Source organism: Pinus tabuliformis, chromosome 9, assembly GCF_031772625.1.
Source record: "Pinus tabuliformis cultivar Carrire ecotype Pingquan chromosome 9, CPIR1, whole genome shotgun sequence".
Taxonomy (NCBI): Eukaryota; Viridiplantae; Streptophyta; class Pinopsida; order Pinales; family Pinaceae; genus Pinus; species Pinus tabuliformis.
Genome location: NC_142307.1, coordinates 525,327,199 through 525,351,465, shown reverse-complemented (window position 1 = coordinate 525,351,465; position 24,267 = coordinate 525,327,199). Strand labels below are relative to the sequence as shown.

General features: G+C 39.2%; 2 pseudogenes; both read right to left on the bottom strand.

Moving 5' to 3' along the window:
• Positions 1-13,438: 13,438 nt before the first annotated feature.
• Positions 13,439-14,474, bottom strand: LOC149149530 (uncharacterized; annotated as a pseudogene).
• A 7,588-nt stretch (positions 14,475-22,062) lies between these two features.
• Positions 22,063-23,148, bottom strand: LOC149149529 (uncharacterized; annotated as a pseudogene).
• Positions 23,149-24,267: the final 1,119 nt, after the last annotated feature.

Sequence of the window (24,267 nt, the reverse complement as noted above, 5' to 3'; positions counted from 1 at the left end):
CATGACATCATTGATAACCCCAGGGTTGAGTCACTGTTACCCGTAACAAGGATTGTATTTCTAAAACCTTTTGATTGATTCCACCCTCGATCTTTCCACCAAGTAGTTGGATTGGGCATGCCTAACTTAGAAACAAGTCATCTAAGACTAACGTTTGAATTTTCTCAATGTAGGCTTGTTTGACATAACTAAAGCTTTGTTTTCAACATGCCCCATGGCTTCAATTAGTGTGTGTAATCCTCAAAGAGGTCACTTCTTTCACAATGTTCTTTTTCAAGCATAGCCTTCATTGAGACCAAGCTATTTCTTCCAAGGATTTATCTTCATATTGGATTAGAGGAGGCTACTAGATGCAATGATCACCAAAATGAGTCATTTTTCTTGGAAAGGCAATGTTTTATAGCCTCTATGGCCTTATAAATACTTTGAGATATATAAAGGTACCTTGGATTTGGACTTTTGTCAGAGTTCACAACAACAAGGTATAATAGTTGACATTCCTTCATCTCTTTTTACCTAACAACGTTCCTTGCAAGATGCAATTACATTGGAGAACTTTCTAATACTCTTAACCCTCATACCTCCACAATGTGAACCTCTTACTTTACACACAAATCTTGAGCTTCTTTGAAATAACACATCATCCATAACCTAACCCACTTCTTAGGGTTGCAATAGAACCTCTAGTTGACTTGATTACATCCTAGTTTTCATTGTGGGTTGGTTGAGAGAAAGCCTTGAAGACGATTCTCTAGCCATCAATATGCCATAATATATGGAATTCAACATGAAGACTAGTACATGAATGAGCAGTAGCTAACACCTTTGAGAAAATATGGAATCTAGAGAATCCACTTATAAATTTTATTATCTAATTATTGCAAGACCACCCGCTAAAGGGATTTCAACAAAGTTTAGAAGGAAAAGGTGATCATTAGGAACTTAAAGACCTAACCATGTTGAATCCATGACAACAATAGATTGGATAGCCAACCAAGAATGCCTTCCTACTCCAACTTATAGCATTGTGTTTTGGTCATTTGCAACTTGGAGCTTGAGGCTTCAATCAAGATGTGAACAAATTCCATGGTGTTGTCCACCAATGTTTTCTCGTCTAAGATGCCAAGAAAAGAGAAGTTAACAACATGTCCATTTTAACCATTTGACTAGTGTTAGGGCCAAGGAGGGGAATAATTTCAATGAGACCATGAGAAGTTTGATGATGAGGAAAGTAGCCTGGAGCCTCTACATCTAGAACACAAAAGTTTGGGGCTAGAGTGTAGCCTTTTCCATCCATCCTAAATAGTCCAACTTCCTCAAAATTAATTACTTGATTAGCATATAAACTCAATGATTCATAATATCAAGTCTTTGTAGCTCAAAGAACAAATTGGGCAAAGCCAAGTCTCTATAGCATGACCAAGATAAAAGGTCATCCAATGTAGTCATGTACTTTTTCAAAGTCTAACTTGATGAATAACATTTCATCCCATTCCATGTTCTTTTAAATTACATTATTAAGAATACACTTTGTTTTCATAAACCTTGTTTTCTTGTTTAATGATATCAAGTGACATATATTGAAGTCACACAACAACATCTTTAACCAAAATCTTATAAAAGAGAATAAGAAAAATAATTAGCCTAAGCTTAAACAAAAGTCTTATAAAAAACAATAACAAAAATAATTAACCTCATATTGATAATTTTTTATAAATTCATTGCTTTTTGAAATAAACATATAAATCTTATATATTCATTAAAAAAAAAACTTAATCATATCAAAATTCATAAAAACTAAAAAAAAATATATTATCTCTCTTCACTATCTTTAATAAAAACAAAAAAATATATTACCTCTCTTCACTATCTTTAATCACATAAAATTACCAGCTTCTTCAGATTTCTTGCGTATTCTTTCCTACCATAAAGAGACAACTTCTTTAATAAAAATAAAACCAAAACGATGTAATTATGGCTAAGCCATTCTCAAATCCTTCATTAAATGAAAATATAACAAAAACGATGTAACTATGGCTAACGCATTCTCCCTCGTTGTCGTCTAATTTAGAGCCCCCAGCTTTGCAGCGGCCATCTTTATCACTCATCTGGAAAAGTGCCCTATTTAACGGGGGGGCCTATAGCCTAGTTGAACATGCATAACGATGTAAACTATATTATCTAGAAAAATAATTAATATTAAAATTTGAAGCGTCATGCTCTGTAAAATATTGAAGCAACCTGTATGTATTTCAGGTCTGTAAAATGTTTAGCTGAAATAGTCATCGACCGCAATAAGGGATGATTTAAAACAGCTGGGTTTATTCTGAATTTGAGTAAAAAAAACCCTGAGATGCAAGGCAATGGCGGTGGATACGAAGATGAATTAAAATTTAAAGACTTCTTCTTGTTATTTGTTTGGTTTAAAGCATGACCATTTTACCAAAAAAATGGTCATGCTTTAAACCAAACAAATAACCAGGGAGGCTAGCCCATAGTGGCAGCGGCAGGTAAAGTAAACCTGGTAGATGAAGGTTGGTATTTCAAGTCCTTCACTTTCATACCTCCGATGAGTGGATTATCCAGAACGAGGTTTCGAGAAAGCCAGGCAAAAAATCAAATTAGAGTGTTTTCTGTATTCGGTAGCATCTGAAGTTCTGGCCTGGACCGATCCCGGTAGGCTGTTGAAAAATCAATATCTGAGAATATATCTATAAGCTTGCGTTATATACGTAATTATACCATCATCTGAGAATATATCTCTAAGCTAAGTGACTTATCATGTTGCACCATCAGCGTTAGCAGCACTATGATCCTCTCATTGCATATCAACGTAAGAAGGCTGTATCTGTGGGACTTGCCTTTGAGCCCATTCCCGGTATGACTGGCAGTTGTCTGTATGGCGGTGACCCCGTGGCAACGACTCCTCCCAGCATAGGCTATCCTCGGCAAAGACTCCTGTATGACTCCTGGGCACGGACTAGACTTCATTTATGCACCGACTAGAGCTTCATGCCCTGAGTATATATATATTTTATGAGTATAGATTGTTCTATCTAGCACTGACCGTAGCTTCTAGGCACCGACTGTATCCAGCCCAGCCCGGTATCCCAACTGAGTATCCAAGTAAAGTATCCGAAGTAACCCATCCCAGCTATTACTGGCATCAATCAAGTGGGTCGAAACCTGCTGGCATCAACTCTTGGGACTCCTCCTGGCATCCAGCTTACTCAATCAATAAATCAAGGCAGTGTGTCCAGCCCCCCCCCTTTTTCCTTCCTCATATCTCGGTTGAAGACTAACGGAATCCTAACAGCATAAGACTCCTGGTAGGCAGCAGACTCATGGTTGGCATAATCCAAACGGCATAAAATCCTAATCATTCTCCAGCTCCTAAACAAAACATCGGTTGGACTCTGCTCTTCAAATGCTGAATCAACATAAGACGACACTGGTTAAAGGCTCTTGGCTCAAAGTTGGTTGAAGGGTAAAGGCCCGGAGGGATTTATCGCTCACCTTCCCCAAAGAAGTGAGGGACTCGATTGAGGTTACGAAATTGAGGACCGGAGGGGCTCGACCATAAGGGAGAGGAAGGCATCTGTTTCTCTTGTTATTGGACCTGCTGCTGTTTAGGCAGTATCTGTTGGACTCGGCTAAATAAAGTGAGAGAGAGGAGGAATAAGGTTATGGCTTCTGGCAAAAGGTGCCTGGCTATTGAAAGTAGTGCTAGTATTTGAAATGTGATATTTATAACTAGAGACTCATAATCTCCTCAAAATCGATTGGACTCAGCTACTTACTCAACATTGATTGGACTGACTTTGCTCCTTGCCCGATGCGGACAAACGGGTCAACCTGATGGCGGCATTGTGAATCAACGAGAAAGAAAAGAAATCACTTGTTGGAATTGGCTGGCTAAAGGTGAAAGGTTACAGGCATCCATCATCTGTTGGACCTGTTTAGGCTTCTGGTTCCTGGTTACGGGCTTATTCCTTCTGTGGGACTTGTTGCTTCTGGTGATGAATACATCAAACAGGCTAAGGCATCAAGGTCCTGTCAAAAGGCATCTGGTGATAGGTCAAAGGCTAAGAGCGAAAGGTCTCTGTTTCACTTGATGTATTTGGTGAGGCTGGTGGTTGAGGGACAAAAGGCATTTCGAGAGAGAGCTAGCTGTTCCAGGTCCAGATCCAGATAGACACCCAGCAGCAGTAGCAACTACAGTCTCTCTCGTTGACTTATCTGGCCCATATGACTCCCACTTCAGTCCCTTCGCATTCACCAACCGTCAAGTCTATTATGTAAGGTTGAGATTCTGTTGATAAAGGGTTTGCAGTGACTCTCTATAATTCTATCTTCTCCTTCCCAAAAGAAAAGTAAGGTGGAGGTATGGTGAAGGGGGTATGCTTTCAAATCAACGTAAGTAACACAACGTTGTATATCGTTCTTGGAGTAATGGCTTGTGCTAGTTTAGCTACGGGTTGTCCAACTATTTGACATTCCTCAACAGGTCATCCCTTTGATTATCCTACAGTCCCTGGTCAAACAAGTTGTCCAACAGGTCGTCCAACTCGTCCAACTTCCTATACATGTCCTACAGGTCGTCATCCCACTGATTGTACTACTGCTTCTTTTCTACTTCCACTACTCAATCAAAGAATATGTCCACCTCTTATTTCCTGAGGTTGGGGTCCTCGGGGCTTCTAAGACAAAGAGTGCTTGACTCTGTGGGCATTGGTGGTTTTATAGGGTTACTTTTAGGGTCAGACTCCAAATCCATTTGGCCGTGCCATCCGTGCAGTTGTGGTCTCTTTCTATTTTTGAAGAAGGTACAGATCCGTGCGTTTGTGGTATGAGGTCGGTAAAAAAAGAAAGGTCCAGAGGGCTTGCGCTTCCTAGTGCAAGGACCCGACAGGGGGCTCGACTGATAAGGAGAGGAGAAATACAATGATTGGGGCTGTCATCCTACTCATTATGGTTTGGGGGTCGCTCATCAACTACGTGGATTTGCATCGACATTTAGTCAGCACTAGAGAGAGGCGGTTAACCCTTACTCTCTGCCTTACCAAGAAATAAGGAGGGAGTGAATGAAGGACTACCGAGGGAAGTGGGAAAGCATGGGCAATATAGTAATTAACAACTTTCCCGCTGGGGGTTCAGGATGGATTAGTCGGACAAGATAACAAGAAGGTCTTACCGAGCGAGGGATTGAAGCCATCCTGCATAGGGATTGAAGCTTAACAATTGGATAGTTGGCCCTACCTTCATCCAACTGCTTCGAAGGCAACAAGTAACAAAGGGCTGTCTTGCCTCCCGTCCTAGTCGTCCTGGAATCGGGCTGACTCTTTCTTCCTATCTTCCCTTACTTGTCGTGGCTGGCTTCACCCCTGTTCTTGTTGCTAGAGCCAGAAGTTGATTCTTGGTCACTGCTGTCGTTGTCGTTGTTTGTACCCCCTGCTGATGCGGAGCCCCCTTCCTGGCTGGGTAGCCTCTGTTGGTTGGGCCCCTATCTAGACGTATTACCTGCTGAGCCTTCTCTGCTTTGGTACTTTCCGGGGTCTATTTGCCTTGTATGAGTGGGGAAAGGGAACCGGAACAAGGGATATAAAGCTCGCCGTCTAAGCGGGCGTTCTTTTTGCTTTACTTGAAAGGAAGAATAAGAATAATGTAACCACACAATACTAGTCGTAGGCAGGGGCACGGTGGGCCGCGCTACATGAAAGAACAAGCTGAGAGGGGAGAAGGTCCCCATTCTAGAGGCACAAAACTCAGTCTACTCGGAGGAGGCACTCGACCCATGGGTTCATGTTAGTAAAGATGAGCATCTGAAAGGATATGTGGAACAAGTGCAATTGGTGGATTACGACATCCACAACCCCACCCAACCAACCCCAATCACTCTTTCTATCCTACCTACCCTTCCTACTAAGGTGACTAATAGAAGGATTTTGATCCATGCTACTACTCGCCTACCGGAGCGAGGAGAGACAGGCATGGGTGGCGACTACCTACTAACCACTACTACTAACTCCTACTAGGAATGTTTACTTAAGCAAGGGAAGCTTCGTTACTAATGCTACCTACTCGCCTACCTACCTACCTCGGACCTAGTATGGTTACCAATCCACGGGTCTATGCTTACTACCAGGGATGTATGCTTAAGCAAGGCCAGGGTCAGGTTACTAATAGAGAAGCATACAAAGGAATAGATTCACATTCCTAAACGAAATCCATTCCCTGAAGATCTAGTGTCTCTATATGTATATATAGGTAAGGTTGGTTTTGGTAAGAAAAAGCCCAGTCAAGGCGTGTTTCAGTCTAAGCAAAGGGTTAGTACCTAAGCTCAATTTTCAGGGCTATAAATCTAGTGGTTTGATTCATAACATGGCATTTGTTCTAGGATTTGTTGTAATTAAGAGAGTAAGATCTTCCCTGTTGCTTGTGTTTTCCTCTGCTCATAATGTCTATTGAGTGATTGATTCCTTCTGTTTTGAGTGTAGTACCAGTTACGATAAAAGTAAAGTGAATAAGGCACTCTGTGGTACCAATATGGATGGATATAAAGAGGCTTAGAAGTGATGGTAATGGTATGAGGTCTAAGTGTCAATTTGATCTCCGGGGATACTATTTGATTTTTTCTAGTGGTTTTCTTATAGTAATAGCTTGTTCCTAGCTTTCTATAGGGTGATATCTTGCTTCTCTAGTTCCTATTGTTCGAAATAGAATATTCCTTGCCCCCCGGAGGGACAAGCAGCTTCGCATTCCTTGCACTCGGAAGCGCAAGACCCTCCGGACCTTGTATTAATTATTTCTATATCGTTCAGGGGGGATTTCGTTACCATAGAACGCTCGCAAATGTCCACTGCCTTTTGGTCGAGCCTGCTGTCGCATCCTTATAAGCCGTTCGGAGGTTCAAAGGTGGTGCCAGTCTCATTTCTGTTCTACCCGATCCCTAACCTAGCTATTTTCTTTGTCCCCTGCTGGTGAAACTGAAACTATTGTTTATGAGTTAAGCCTCTCTACTGCCTCTACAACCGGAACTATTTACGTCCAACTAGTAGGTCTATGTTGTAGGTTTTACCAAGTGCTCTTACCACCCAGTATTAGGGTCTATCTTAAGTGCTTCTCTCTATAGCCTATCTTTGTTGCCTATGAATAAGGCTTATGCTTACCGTCTTTCTCTCATAGCCTTACTAATGCATTGGAAAACCATTTCTTTGGGTCTAACTTAAGTGCATGCTTTCTTTACTGCCTCTATGGCGTTTCTTTATGGCTTATGCTTACCGTCTTTAGACCCCAACACTAGTCTCCCAATAGCCTCTCTGTCTTACCTATAAGCCTAACTTCTTAGCCCCACTGATAGGTTTATCAGTAAGTCTCTGCCTACCTTGTTACGACTTAACTCCAGTCACTAGTGGCATTCCCCTCCTTGCGGTTAAGGTTTAGACTTAGGGGCCAGCTCCCTAGGGTGTTGACTATAAGGGTTTACCTTATATGGCACCCGCTCATTTTCACTTGGTAATTGTTAGAGTAAGTGGAAAATTGGAAAGTGATACCAGCCAATAAAACTTAGGGGGTAAGCGGATGAGATATGGTAATCTGAGTAGTGGTTTTCCTGGTGAAGGTGTATAAAAGGGGGTGTTATACTAATGGGGGTCCTTATGGGTCCATAGCAAAGATGTTGAATGGTCGGATACGGATAGGTGTCCAATGGTACGAAGTGATATGAGTCGTAGAGGGTGTTAAGGTGTATGACGTAATAGGATATATGGGATAAGATCAAATTATGAGGTGTGGGGGGAGATAATAATGCCTCGTGATGGGAATATGGGTCAAATCGTAGATAAGGATGTGGTGTGATGACCCCGAGGGACATGAGGGATTCGATAGCGTTGTCTGTGTCGCTACCGTTATGCTCATTTGAGGATGTATATAAGGAGCATAGTCCGTTCATGATCCAATCCGTGTCCTATTGGGAGTTTCTTAGGGTCAGCGTGTGAGGACTCTGCCCTATGGGGTTCTCCGTTACTGAGGTTCTCACCCGCCCTATTGTGTTGGTATCTGGGGTGAGGTGATAGCCTGTGCTGGGCTCATAGGAAGGGTCCAGTCTGGATTAGAGGTATATGGATGGCCCATTGAGTTTTTCTCTCACTTTTTTGACCTCTTCAAAAGTGACCTGTTGCAGATGGTGGAGGCATCCCGGATGTCCGGAAGTATTCACAACATCATTTCTTCTACTCTAATTTGCCTTAATTCCCAAAAAGGCAAAGTCGGACTCCTTCCAAGATTTCAGACCAATATCGCTATGCAATATCCTATTCAAAATCATCTCTAAAATTATTGCAGAGAGGTTGAAACCTACTCTGGCCTCCTTCATTTCAAAGGACCAACATGCATTTTTAAAAGGCCGCAATATATTGGATGCAGTTGCCATGACCCAAGAAAGTTTGTTCTCCATGATTTAAAAAAAAATGGATGCGGCCTTTTTAAAAATAGATTTGCAGAAGGCCTACGATTGTTTGGACTGGGGATTTTTAAGATTTTTGCTGGCAAAGATTGGACTAAAGTCTCATTCCATTAACTGGATAATGGCTTGTGTAGAGAATGTTCGATATTCAGTCATCATCAATGGAATGCCCTCTCCTTTCTTCTCAGTGGAAAGAGGTCTTCGACAAGGATGTCCCCTCTCCCCTCTGTTATTTATTTTGGTGATGAACTCCCTCAGCCTTCAGATTAATAAGGCAGTAGAGGAGAAGAGATGCAGGCTAGTCAAGATATGCAAGGACATTTCCTTATCACACAATATTTTTGTAGATGATGTTCTCATATTTTCCATGCTGTGTAGAGCTTCCTGGATCTGCCTCGATGGAATTCTTGATAGATTTCAAAAAGCATCTGGGTTAGTTATAAATAAAGGTAAATCTACTCTTTTTCATAATGACACTAACATGGAAATGGTCTCATGGATTGCTGAGTTACTGGGCATTGCACCGAGTCTGATCAAAGAAGGGATGAAATACTTGGGATTTCAACTAAAGGCTAAGGGCTACTCGAAGGCAGACTGGCAATGGTTATTGGACATATTCTATAAAAAGATATCAGGTTGGGAGTTCAAGTTTCTATCTTTGGCAGGCAGGTTTATTCTTGTTCAGGTAGGTTTATTCTTGTTCAGGCAGTCTTATCTCAATTAGCGGTCTATTGGGCTCATATTTTCTTCCTTCCAGCAAGCATCATAAATAAGATGAACAGTCTCTCGGCAAATTTTCTTTGGGGCGGAAAATCAAATCAGAACAAAATCCATTTAGTAAAGCTGGCTAAAATATCTAAGCCTAAGAATCTAGGAGGATGGGGCCTGATTGATATGCGCTCTTTTGGAAAAGCGATCTTATGTAAGTTGCTAGGGAGAGGTATTTTTGGCGATGGACTATGGAGCCTGACTATTAGAATGAAATATATGAAATGAAAATCTCTAGAATATTGGTACAGAAGGGGTTCTATTGGTATCAGGAAAGGCTCAGCCATATGGCTCAGCCTTAGAAAAATCCAGCATTTCTTTCTGGAGAACTTAAGATGGAATCTCTTTTCTGGATCCAGAATCTTAATTGGTATAGATCCTTTATTATATGGCCGTGAAAAATCTTTCTTTCCTCAATCTTTATTATGTTTCCTTCACAAAATGAGTTTCTTTACTTGGGATAAGCTTATCGATTCATGGAGTGGTCCCATTCCATTATGGAAAGAGGGTCGTGATCTGAACCTGCCAGCCTCGCTGCTTCTGATATGGAATTTTGTTAAAGAAGACCTATGCAGCTTAGGAATCTTTCGTTCCGGGACCTGTGACCATCTGATATGGACCGTTCCTAAGGCTAAGTCTCATGTTCGTGTAAAAGACATATATGCGATCATGATCTCTCCAATTTCTCTAGGCTCTAGCCCCCTTTTTCCTCCATGCTTATGGAAGTCGGGATGCCCTCTCAAAATGATACTTTTTTCATGGCTGGTATTTAACAATAGGAATTTATCATGGGAAAACTTATGAAGGAGAAGCTGGCATGGACCGAGCAGATGCGAAATGTGTCAAGCCGCGGAGGAATCAAACATCCATATGTTCTTCCTTTGCGAATCGTCTCTTCAGATATGGTATGAACTCTCACTATTTTATGGTTTCCCTCATGCTATTTTTCCTTCTGTATAGGCAGCTTTTCAATGGTGGAGCAAGCAAAAGCAATCCCGGCGTTCCTTGTTTATTATTACTTGTTGGTTCCTATGGAAATGGAGGAATGCTAGAATTTTCCAAGACTCAAAGGAACCCCTCAAGTCAACCTTGTTCCGCATATTGGCCTTTCAGGACATGGTCCCTGAAAAAGTCAAGACAAACAAACCCTGTAAAAATATGTCGGATGTCCTCTCTTTTCAGGTGCCCTGTGCCTTCTTTGACGGAGCTGAGAAAAACAACATCTGTGGTTGCGAGGTCTACATCTCGTCATGGATGACAATCTGCGATTTTTTCTATCCTGGACGGTGGGCATGGTTCAAACAGCATGGCTGAGGCTAGGGCCCTTACAGGCCTGCTTGCTTTTTGTGTTTTTCTGGATATCCAATGCATATCAATATATGGCGATTCAAAATCTCTGATAGATCATGTTAATGGCGCTGGCCTCATCAGCTGTCCTCATCTATCTGGTTGGTTAAGTAGAATCATGCACTTTTGGAAATCTATGAAGCTGCACTCAATTCATCATATCCCTCGCTCTAGAAATGCTCAGGCTAACCTTCTCTCCAAGGAATGCCTCGCAATGGAGCCGGGTTTGTGGTCTTTGAGGGTCTTACATGATGGTTCTTCCTATTACATACAGGACTTCTGCATCTCGGGAATATGACTTCTTTCCATATCTGGTTTTCATGCTTCGCTTTCTAGCTCCTTTTTTAATATCTGTCCAGGCTTGTAGTTATCCAAGCGTTTGAATGTTTTGTGTTCATCTTTGAGTTTTTGTTCTGATCTCCTTCGGGGATCCCATGACTGTAATTTCCGATCTATATGCTCTCATATCTGGGCAGGATGTTCTGTCCCATGACATGTTTTATGATCTTTATATTTTCTTAATATAAATCTATGAAGATTTTTCTTTCTGAAAAAAAAAAAGCATGACCATTTTAGCACTCCAATCTATTTATAGATTTTTCTAATATTCAACCAGCGTTTGATTTTTTTTTTTCCTTATATTTGTTTGGATTGGTCGGTGGTCTTTAATTATTTTGAAAGCTCATCCACGTGGGTTTTGTCTCTAACTCGTAGATTTTACTTCTCATATCTCTCACCACACGCAACGAGTCGCACCGTCTCACCATTACCATCACGACTATGTGCAGATAGGGATGGCAGGTTTATTGAATTAATGTTGTAAATGCCTTTGTGAGTTCACAAATTGAATTAATGTTGTAAATGCTTTTGTGAGTTCACAAATTTTTTCAGATTTCTGGTTAGAATCGGACAATTTTTTTTCAAGAAATTAGATTATGGGAATATTTAATTTTTTTTTAGTGAAAATAGATTAACATTATAAAAAAATTTGAGACACCTAAAATCTTGAAACTTAACCACTATAAACCAAATCATACCGATAAAAGAAAATACTTGTCTTTAATGACAGATTGTACAAGATAAAAAATACTTGGTTGCAACAAAATAACAAATGGTTTAGTAAATGGGGTATTTGCTTGAACGTATCCCATAAACAACAAAGAGATAAATCCTTTTGTTATGGAAAAGTTCCACAAGCGTACTTGGAATAAGGAGCCAGGAAGAAAGAAAAAAGTACTATATTGAAGTGTTTAATCCCACTCATAGTCATCAACCAAAACCATACATAGATGCCAATATCCCTTGGAGATCCAAAATTCTTATTGCTCAGTTACGGACTAATTCTCATCAACTTCGTTGTGAAACAGGGCGCTGGAAAAGGCCAAAAGAAGTGTGGGAGGAAAGAGTATGCATTTTTTTTTTTGTTTCCGCAAGCTCAGCTAAAGCTGAATACCAATCTCCTATGCTTAAAGTCTTCAGCTTTAGCTAAGCATGCGGAAAAAACCAATCATCATGTTTGTATTGAGGAGGCTAGTGTCATTGCTAGAGTTTCACAGTTCCATCATCTCTGAAGATTGAAAAGAGGTCGTGCAATCTCAATAGAGAGGATGGTTGGAAGATCAATAGATGTTGGGTCCCAGCTCTCTCTTCCTAGTCGCTTTCTTCCGTTCCGCCCCTCCTCCTCCCCTCCCCTTGTTTCTTGTCTCATCTTTTTATTAATTAATATTTATTTATATATATATATATATATATATATATATATATATATATATATATATATATATATATATTATTTTTATTTTTTTTCAAGTATTTATTTTTTTTATTTGTTGATTGACTTATTTTATTTTCAGTATTATTTTATTTATTTATTTAATTAATTAATTTATTATTATTATTTTTTATTATATTATATTAGATTATTATTATTTTATTTTTTTTAAGCTCTCAAAAATGTTAATCATATGTTTTATTCCAATATTTATATGATAACTCTATAAATAGTTAATGATACTTTTTATTTTTAGGCCGATAGGCCTTCCTATGCATCAACAATTGTCAACACTTTTACCCTGAACCGTTCGATCAAGTGAGACACTTTCAACCATTGATTTGAAGTGTCATCTGGCAAGCATGCACTGCACTTTGACTGCTTTTTCCAAATATATGAGTTGCCTTCTTTTCACCTCCTAGTTCTGTTGTGCATTGAACCTGGCCCTTTGAGTTGCCTTACTGCTTTTCCCATTCTTTTATGTCACTCTTGAAGATATTTTTACTGCTTTTCCCTTGCCAATTGTTGTTGTTCTTCTTCTTCCCTGGCTTTTGGCAAGCACTGGTCTTCTTCCCTGGCTTTTGGCAAGCACTGTTCTTCTTCCCTAGCTTTTGGCAAGCACTGAGCTTCATCTACCATCGCCTCACAAATTGTCATGGGCTGCGCGTGTTTCTGGATAACAAGGAACTTCACACGGGAGATACTCTGTCCCCTGCAATCCTCGGAGCCATTCAAAGTGCGTCAGTTCATATTGCCCTTTTTATTGAGCGTTATGTTGAATCCCCTTGGTGTTTGGAAGAGCTACGTTGGATTTTGAGATCATATCACAAGCATAACTTGAAGATAATTCCTGTGTTTTGTGACGTTGAGCCTAAAGACCTTCGTTACGTTGAGAGTGGGCGTTACGCTAAAGCCTTTGAAGAACACCAACGCAAAGGCAGAGTCACGATGGAATGCATCCAAACGTGGAAGGCAACCCTTAACCAAGCCTCCCACATTTCTGGTCTGCTATTTAAATCGACTGAAAGGTAAAACCCTTTTATTTTCTTACAAGTCCATTGATTTTATAGTCTGCGAACAAATGTATTGTGAAACAAATAATCCTTTTTAACCGATGGATTTGCTCTCCAAAGAAATTTATATTTTATGTCCTCTACGTCCTGCTTTGGATGGCTTCTGCCATCAGATGTTTGGCAATGGTCAAGTCCCCTATAGGGATATTGCCATCCCTCTGCAGAGCCAAGATAAGATTGATAAAACTGGATCCTTCCCCATGGAAGGATGTCGTGTCACTGATTGTAGTAGAAGACCGGCCCTCCCATTCACTAACTTGGGATCCTTCAAGAGTGCTTGATGAATCTGACTTGATGTCACACTCTCTAAAAGCACGATTATTTGCCTCTACAGGGCTAGAACTCACTGAGGTCTGTGAGCCAGTAGTCATCGCTGATAGCCATTCACTTTCGGAGTTCATATAAGGAAATTGTTTATTATAGTTATTTTCCTCGAAAGCCCTATTTTTCAATATTCCGTTGCCACTTACACCACTCGAAAAGCAGTCGGCTTCTACTTTTTCTTTCATTTTAGAGGGATCATGGTCAGTGTTCATGGAAGTTACCTTGCTTGTATTGGAGATGGGATTACTTGGCACCGCTTCCTTGACAAAGCCTGAGGGAAATATTTGAATGGATTCAAGGCCAGCATTGTCCACTGAAACAAGGTGTATGATGCAACAAGCTTAGACATTTTTTTGTATCCGAGATGTTCAACATCAAGAATTTTTTCCGTGTGATCTTCAAATCTTTGACGCAGAAGGGACATCGGGAAACCCTGCGAAAATTCGGGAAAGTCCTTTGCCAAAGCCTTTTGTTTTAGTTTTGGGTTTGTTTCTGCTTTAGGTTTATATATAGATTTTAAATTTTTACTCGGATTTAGATTCAACCCATCTCCTGAAGCCCCCGGGATTTCCTGTTTATTGGATTTAACAGGGAAATCCAGGTGGCAGCCTTTGTTGACTTCCTTGAGCACTGCCACATCCTTGCATTCATCTACAAGATCGATTATCCTTAAAAATCCTAGCGACATCTCATTCAACGTCTTTCATGTTGCTTCCTTGTAGTCCATACGAATGCAGGAAATATTATATCCATGTTTATGGATAACAAGGAACTTCACACGGGAGATACTCTGTCCCTTGCAATCCTCGGAGCCATTCAAAGTGCGTCAGTTCATATTGCCCTTTTTACTGAGCGTTATGCTGAATCCCCTTGGTGTTTGGAAGAGCTGCGTTGGATTTTGAGATCATATCACAAGCGTAACTTGAAGATAATTCCTGTGTTTTGTGACGTTGAGCCTAAAGACCTTCGTTACGTTGAGAGTGGGCGTTACGCTAAAGCCTTTGAAGAACACCAATGCAAAGGCAGAGTCGTGGTGGAATGCATCCAGACGTGGAAGGCAACCCTTAACCAAGCCTCCCACATTTCTGGTTTGCTATTTAAATCGACTGAAAGGTAAAACCCTTTTATTTTCTTACAAGTCCATTGATTTTATAGTCTGCGAACAAATTAATGGCAGAAGTGTCCTCAGACACGTAATTTTATTAATAAAAAAAAACAATTACATGATTGATTTTGCAAGAGTTTACACCCGAACCACACAAACACTCTTGCAATGAGCTATTTATAAGCTCCATGTCCTAACTACCTCTAATTATGGATCACTTATTAAATAACAAGTGTCCATTTACAATAAATGCTATTCAAACCTACTAGCTAACTAATCTCCTAAAATAGAGCCTAAGATACGACACATTTGGAGAGTCATATCTAGTTACAACAATATGCTAATTCTAAAAGTCTCCATTAAATAATTAAACATTCTAGAATAATAATTATTAATTTAATATCTTGAATTAATAATTATTTTATTCTAATTTTATAACCTATGATAAAATTGTATTTTTTGATCATCTAACATTCCCCCCTATGATCCAAAGATACATTACAACAGATACCAAGTTCATCCCTGAACATAGTAAATTTTATTCTGTCGAGCGGTTTCGTGAAAATGTCGGAGATCTGATCTTCGGAAGGACAATAAACTGGTTTGAGGACATCTTTGGCAATGAGAGACCTGATATGATGATACTTGGTGTCAACATGCTTTGTTTTTGAATGAAAATTGGGTTCTTGGCAAGTTTGATGGCTGATTGGCTGTCAATGAATAATGATGTAGCTTCTGTCTGAGAAATGCCCAAGTCCTGCAAAATTCGGCGCAACCAAACAATTTCACATGCTGCTTCCCATGCTGAAATGTACTCTGCTTCTGCTAAAGAAGTGGCCACTGTAGCTTGTTTCTTACAACTCCAAGATACTGCTGCTGACCCCATATTCATTAAATAACCTGATGTTGATGCTCGATCATCAATACTCCCAGCAAAGTCGGCATCAGAATATCCACCAAGTACAAAATTTTTAGTCTTTGTGTAAAGAAGACCAAAATATTTTGTTCCTTGGATATATCGAAGAACTCTTTTGGCTGCATTCCAGTGGTTGTCTCGTGGTTCCTGCATAAAACGTGAAAGAATATTGACTGCACAAGATAGATCAGGATGAGTATTTGTCAAATAAATCAAGCTGCCAATCAACTGTCTATAAGTTCTATTGTCCACCTTTTCCCCCCCTTCAAATTTTGAAAGTTTCAAGTTTTGCTCCATGGGGGTGAGAACGGGCTTGCAATCTTGCATGCCAAATTGCTGAAGAACCTCTGCTGCATACTTATTCTGAGAAATGAAAATATGATGTGGACGTTGGAAGACTTCAACTCCAAGATAGTAGTGAAGTAATCCCAAATCTGTCATCTTAAAACCTGCATGTAATTCCTTTTTCACCTGTGCAATATGATCATCATGGTTGTCAGTAATGATCAAATCATCTACATACATAACAAGAATTACTAGATATTTTCCCTGTTGTCGCACATACAAAGAATCATCAGATTCACTTCGTTGAAAACCAACTTTCTTAAGGTATTCATCCATCTTTGCATACCAAGCTCGGGGAGCTTGTTTTAATCCATATAAAGCCTTGATCAATTTGCAGACTTTATGTTCTTGTCCTTCAACTTCAAAACCTGGTGGTTGGGTCATATACACTTCCTCCTGTAAATCCCCGGTGAGAAAAGCACATTTTACATCCATTTGATGAACTTTCCATCCTTTTTGAGCGGCCAATGAAAGTGTTAATCGGATGGTGTTCCATTTAGCTGTAGGAGCAAAAGTTTCCTCATAATCAATGCCTTCCTGCTGCGCAAAACCTTTTGCGACAAGTCATGCTTTATACTTTTCAAGTTCACCCTTCTGATTATACTTAATTCTGTAAACCCATTTGCATCCTATGGGTTTAACATTTGCTGGACAATCAACAAGTTTCCAAGTGTTGTTATCAATTACTGCTTGATATTCTTCAACCATAGCCTGTTGCCATTCTTTATGTTTTACTGCTTCTTTGTATGTGGAAGGTTCAGAAAAATCATTTGCTATCAAGGCAAAATTTCCTTCACTTCTATGTGTCCTTCTAGTGCCAGTTTTATTCTGTTCATCAGGCTTTACATCTTTCAAAAGTTGAACTGCCCATTTCGGAAGTTGGTGCTCACTTGTTTGCGCTTCTGTAAAGTCCCCATCATTGTAAATAGGATTAATATAAACTGATGTTCGTCGTTCAGGTGAAGAATGTGGAGAATCACTGTCAGAAGAACTGCTGCTGCTTGGAGATGCGGATGAACTGCTAGAAGACCCAGATGATGTTGTTGATGTAGATGGACCGGATGACTCATCTTCATAGGAAGGAAAATCTAGTTCATACCAATTTGGTGAAGTTGGTTGACTTTGCATTTTTGCATTTCTTTTACTTCCTTTAGTTTCTAACTTGTGAAGAAGATTTTAAATTTCTTCAACACTCTTACTCTCTGTTTCATCAAAAATGACATCCCTGCTCACAATGAATTTTCCATTGGTCAAAAGACGATACCCTTTTTTCTCATCAGAATAGCCAATCATTGTGCATTTTAAACTTCTTGAGTCAAGCTTAGTTCGTTTTTCTTTCAGAACTAAGGCATAACACACTGACCCAAAAACTCAAAGATGTTTAACTCGAGGTTTGAAACCAAACCAAGCTTCATAAGGTGTGATTCCTTCTAAAGAAGCAGTTGGAGATCTGTTTCTTAAGTAGACAGCTGTATGGATTGCTTCTGCCCAATATGTTGGACTTAACCTTTTGAAAGTTAACATGGATCTCGCCATGCCTAACAAAGTGCGATTCATTCTTTCGACTACTCCATTTTGCTGTGGAGTGTAAACAGTAGCAAGATGTCGTTTGATGCCATTTTCATTGCAATAAGTTTTGAATTCATTTGAAGTGAATTCTCCCCCATTATCTGTCCTGAGAGTACCTATCTTTTCTTTGACTTCATTTTCAACAAGTTGGCGAAAAATTTTAAACTTATCAAATGCTTCTGACTTGTTCTTCAAGAAGTAAACCCAAGTCATTCTGCTGAAATCATCAATGAATAGTAAGAAATATTTGCAACCACCAAATGAAGTTTGTAGTGGACCACAAACATCACTGTGAACTAGTTGTAGCCGCCTGTTTGCACGCCATGAACTTGTTGGAAAACTTTCTCGATTTTGTTTGCCATAAATGCAAACTTCACATTTTGCATTTTCCCTTTTGAATGTGGGAAGTCCTTTAACCATTCCTTGTTTCTGCAATTGAGAAAGACTCTCAAAATTCAAATATCCATATCTTACATGCCATAGTCTTATAGGTGAAATACCTGTAGTCACTGCCCCTGCAAAATTAGAATGCCTTGGAATAACTGTCCCTTTCATCCGTAACAGTTTTCCATCTTCATAACCTGTCATGACTATTTTCAAGTTCTGTTTCACTGAATTAATCTTCACTAAACCATCTTCCATAATCACCTGATGTCCTGCTTGTCGAATCGTGACTAAAGAGAGCAAATTTTTCTTGAAACTGGGTACATACCATACATTGGAAATCATTTTTTCTCCAATACCAGGGAGAAAAACTTTTACTACTCCTTTTCCAGAAGGAGTATGTTTTGTATCATCAGCAAGAAAAATGGAATTAAGTTGGCAATCTTGAAAATTCCAGAAAAAATCACGTCGACAAGTCATGTGCTGAGTTGCCCCGGAATCCAAGATCCAAGCATCTTCATAGTCACTTCTAAGATGGGATGAAATTTGTGTTGCTGGTGAGGAAGTAAAAACATATTCTGAGTTATCTTCATCTTGATCATTTGCAAATTGTGTTGAATGTCGTTGAAACTTGGGAATTTTATTAAGTGATGTTCGACAATCTTCAGCATAATGGCCAACTTTGTTACATCTTCGACACACAATTTGACTTAAGTCTCTTCCTCTTCCTGAAGATTGTCCTCTGCCTCTGCTTTGACCTCTATTTTGAGATTGTCCTCTACCTTGATTATTATATCCTTGTCCTTGAAAATTGCCTCTTCCTTGGTTGTTTCCTCTACCTTGAAAATTATTTCTTCCTCCTCTGTTAAAATTGTTGCCTCTGCTTTGGCTTCGACCTCGATTATGTGCTGCTTGATTCTGATTCCATCTGCCTCTGCCTCGAGAACTATCGGCTGATGACTTACTAGTGCTGGCCTTTGTGAGAAAAACATCTTCACCAACTTTCTTCTTCTTCCCAAAAGTTTTATCATGTTGAGTTAACATTTCACAGAGTTCATCAAACTTTAATTTCTCTAATTTCCCAGTTACTTGTAGAGTCTCCAAAAAATGCGTATAGGAAGAAGGAAGCCCAGCAATTACAATTGTGACCATAAAGCTATCATCAATTGCGGGAAAACCAGCATTAATAATTTCTTGCCTGATATTCTTAAGTCTTGAGATATATTCAAGAACATCACCGCCTTCAGTTAATTTTTGTTGCAACAATTTTAATTGTAGATCGACTTTCTTTGATTCAGGCTGAGTATCAAAGAGGTCTTTAAAAGTTTTCAAAGCAGTCCATGCATCTAAAGCATTTTCTATATGGACATACATTTCATCATTCACAGACGATTTAATAAGAGCTAAGGCTTTAGCATTCTTGATTTCCCATTTTGCTAGTGCAGCTGCATCTGTGGGTTTATTCGGCTTAACATCTCCATCACATATTCCCTTCCATAATTCATTGTAAATGAGTGTGCTTTTGATGAGACGATGCCATGCTTTATAAGATTTGGTGCCTTCAAGTTTGTCGGAATCAGAAAACAAGTTAATCAACTTAGACATTGTAGCGTTGAAGCTTCGCACAAAGAATCAGAACAAAAATGTCAGGATGGACAACACAACACACCACGCAAAAAAAACACGATCTATCGGGGCTTGGCCTTGACCCTCGTATAGTCGTTGAAGCAAGAGAAAAAATGACTGAGCTTTGCACTTGGCTCTAGTCAATTTCTCAAAAATTACAGGGCAACTTCAAAATTTGACTTTTACAATGATGCTCTTGAAAACTTGGTAAAAAAAAGTTACCCCCCCTCAAAGTAAAATTACTTTGAGTTACACTTATCCCCTTTAAAAAATTACAATTAAAATCCCCTTATTACTCCAAAAATTTACAAATCACCTTATTACTCCACAAATCATAAATTCCAAAATTAAAAAATCACCAGATTTCTCCCAAAAAAAACAATATAATATTCCTTATCTCTCCACAAGAATTACAAACAATCGAAAAACCTTATCACTCCATTAACATTACAAAATTAAAAAATATTTCTAATTGCTGGCATGCTGGCTTGTTGCTGGCAGGCTGGCTCACGCTGGCTTGTTGCTGGCAGGTTGGCTCACGCTGGCTTGACGTTGGGTTTGCTGGCTTTCTAATTTATTTTGTAGACCTTGCGCATGCTCTTCCCTGAGTTTTCGAGGAGGATCCGAAGATAGAGTCTGCGAGAGCCCCAAGAGGATTAGAAGAGGACGAAGGGGCTCCAAGAATGGCACATGCTGCTCCTCCGGTCACCAAATCCCTCATAGCCATTCTGTGAATTGATGTTCGTATATGCGATGCGTACCCACCTGTACACTTGCTCAGGCTCGATTCAGCAGGAGACTTGATGTTTACCACAAGTCCTTTGTAGTTGTCGATTTACCTGAGTATATTGCCAGCTTCTCAACACAAACTAATTAATCATGTTGCCTCTCTATAATTACATAAATGAACAAAGGTCTCTGCACTTTTGATGAAACAAAATGAGACCACTAAAAATCAGTCTTCCAGCACCATTGCTGCAAAAGATGGCCACTGTAACAAGTGAAAAAAGAAAAAAAAACAATTCGAAATGTACATCCTACAAGAAGCCTATAATTAACAAGGCACAGAATGATCGAGCAACTTGCTTATTTCGCTCGTCAATTCATCAATTCTTGATCATGATTGTTGTCTGTGCATCTTCACCACGCATAATTTTATCCAGGTCTAGTTGATATTGCTTCTTATTATCTGCTTGATTTGTGTTATTGTCCCCACGTCGGCTTCTTCCACGTTCATTTAATCCTTCTGAGAAGTTTGCAATTGAACCAGTAAACCCTCCACCACGGGTAACCACACGGGTGCTTATACCAAACGAGCGACTTGTCACTGGCTGTTGCTCGATTATATGATCAGTCCTCTCTTACCGATTAACATTTCAGTGTGATATACATCTATTGGCTTGGGTACAGAAGACTACTTTACTCTGAAATTTCGATCCCCGGATCAAGTGCGATTACATCTATTGGCTTGGGTGCCGAAGACTACACTACTCTGAAATTTCGAACCCCGGATCAGGCCGAATTTGCCAGGACGAACATCACTTTAAGCTTGCAGCAATACGCACTGCTATCTACTTACGGCTGTAAGCTCAAAGCTATAATACTCTGTGGAGTAAATCATCTCTTTGGCTGTGCATCATGGCTACCAGAACTCAGTTTGAAAATTCCAGTGAGATTGGTGTCTTTTCAAAACTTACTAATGGATATTGCCTGGTGGCCATTGGAGGATCAGAGAACTTTTACAGCACATTTGAGGCAGAGGCAAATTTTTTTACAATAATAAAAAATGATTTTCAGATTTAAAAAATCTAAAATCAATAATAAAATTCCTTTTCCTTTTAAACAAAAAACTGGACAATTTCCATACCGAGCATTTGTTGATCAATTCAATGGAGTTTTCCAAGAACTTGTAGAGCTGGAATCTCCTCTTCACATCAGCTGCATTACTGGAGCTCTGATACCACAATAATGGCAGAAGTGTCCTCAGACACGTAATTTTATTAATAAAAAAAAACAATTACATAATTGATTTTGCAAGAGTTTACACCCGAACCACACAAACACTCTTGCAATGAGCTATTTATAAGCTCCATGTCCTAACTACCTCTAATTATGGATCACTTATTAAATAACAAGTGTCCATTTACAATAAATGCTATTCAAACCAACTAGCTAACTAATCTCCTAAAATAGAGCCTAAGATACGACACATTTGGAGAGTCATATCTAGTTACAACAATATGCTAATTCTAAAAGTCTCCATTAAATAATTAAACATTCTAGAATAATAATTATTAATTTAATATCTTAAATTAATAATTATTTTATTCTAATTTTATAACCTATGATAAAATTGTATTTTTGGATCATCTAACACAAATGTATTGTGAAACAAATAATCCTTTTTAACCGATGGATTTTCTCTCTAAAGAAATTTATATTTTTTGTCCTTTGCGTCCTGCTTTGGATGGCTTCTGCCATCAAATGTTTGGCAATGGTCAAGTCCCCTATAGGGATATTGCCATCCCTCTGCAGAGCCAATATAAGATTGAAAAAACTGGATCCTTCCCCATGGAAGGATGTCGTGTCACTGATTGTAGTAGAAGACCGGCCCTCCCATTCACTAACTTGGGATCCTTCAAGAGTGCTTGATGAATCTGACTTGATGTCACACTCTCGAAAAGCACGATTATTTGCCTCTACAGGGCTAGAACTCACTGAGGTTTGTGAGCCAGAAGTCATCGCTGATAGTCATTCACTTTCGGAGTTCATATAAGGAAACTGTTTATTATAGTTATTTTCCTTGAAAGCCCTGTTTTGTAGTATTTCGTTGCCACTTACACCACTCAAAAAGCAGTTGGCTTCTACTTTTTCTTTCATTTTAGAGCGATCATGGTCAGTGTTCATGGAAGTTACCTTACTTGTATTGGAGATGGGATTACTTGGCACCGCTTCCTTGACAAAGCCTGAGGGAAATATTCGAATGGATTCAGGGCCAGCATTGTCCACTGAAACAAGGTCAGTGTATGATGCAACAAGCTCAGACATTTTTTTGTATCCGAGATGTTCAACATCAAGAAATTTTTCTGTGTGATCTTCAAATCTTTGACGCAGAAGGGACATCAGGAAACCCTGCGAAAATTCACCTGCCCGCAGCATATGATATAGAAATTCCCTGAAGTCCTTTGCCGAAGCCTTTTGTTTTAGTTTTGGGTTTGTTTCTGCTTTAGGTTTATATATAGATTTTAAATTTTTACTTGGATTTAGATTCAACCCATCTGCTGAAGCCCCCGGGATTTCCTGTTTATTGGATTTAACAGGGAAAGCCGGGTGGCATCCTCTGTTGACTTCCTTGAGCACTGCCACATCCTTGCATTCCCCTACAAGATCTATTATCCTTGAAAATCCCAACGACATCTCATTCAGCATCTTTCCTGTTGCTTCCTTGTAGTCCATACGAATGTAGGAAATATTATATCCATTTTCTGCATGTTCCTTGCTGTTTACAACTTGACCCAACCATGCCTCGAATTTCTGCATTATTAAGTCCCGCTATAGCCCTCAAGAAAACCACTTTATTCACTGTTCATATGGACATGGCTCACAAAAATGTTGTATGACCTGGTTTATGCTTATGCTGAAATGGTCCTTAAAATGATCAAATATCAATGATGCTTATAGCTTATCAAATTATCAGTTATGATACATGGATGGTTAATACTACTAGAAACATGCATGAGGAATCACTTCTTTGGTTATGATTAGTTGTCATTCCTGAATGGCTTTGATATTTGTTCTTATCTATTATGGATTTCAAATTCAATTATTGTTGCCAGTAACTATTGCTGCACTTTATTCGGTTTGTGCTTTAAAATGTGCTATCAAATGTGCAGCTGAATACTGATGGAATTTCTACTGTTATTACTGAGTCGTAGCTGCTACTGCTGAGTTTATTGATGTCACTACTGTTTTCTTTGTTATTTGCTACTATTAGCACACTATCAGGTTCAGATTTGTGCTTTAAAATGTGCTATCAAATGTGCAGCTGAATACTGATGGAATTTCTACTGTTATTACTGAGCCGTAGCTGCTACTGCTGAGTTTATTGATGTCACTACTGTTTTCTTTGTTATTTGCTACTATTAGCACACTATCAGGTTCAGATTATATATATTTAAGTTTCAAAGTTTCAGTTTTCCTGCTGTGAGTTTCTTTTAGTTTTGAAAAAAAGTCAGACTTCAAGTTTAGGTTCATGACATTTTATGATGCTCTTGAGGCAAGGATTCAGTGGACTAAGACATGATAAAGTTTAATATTCCTCAGTATCATGTTTGGCTTTCAAGCTTCTTTAGTTAATGTGCAAGGAATTATCCATTGGATAGGAACACCAAGAAACTCGATTATGATGAACTAAATGCATGAGCCTTAAAATCACTAGGAAAATCAATTAGTGGCAAATTGAATGCAAGATCATCATTGCCAGATTTCAAGTGTGCTTTAGGATTTTCACTACCGCCCATGTTTACTATTCCTCTTGCCAGTGCCCCACCAAGAAAGCTTATAAACAATAGACTT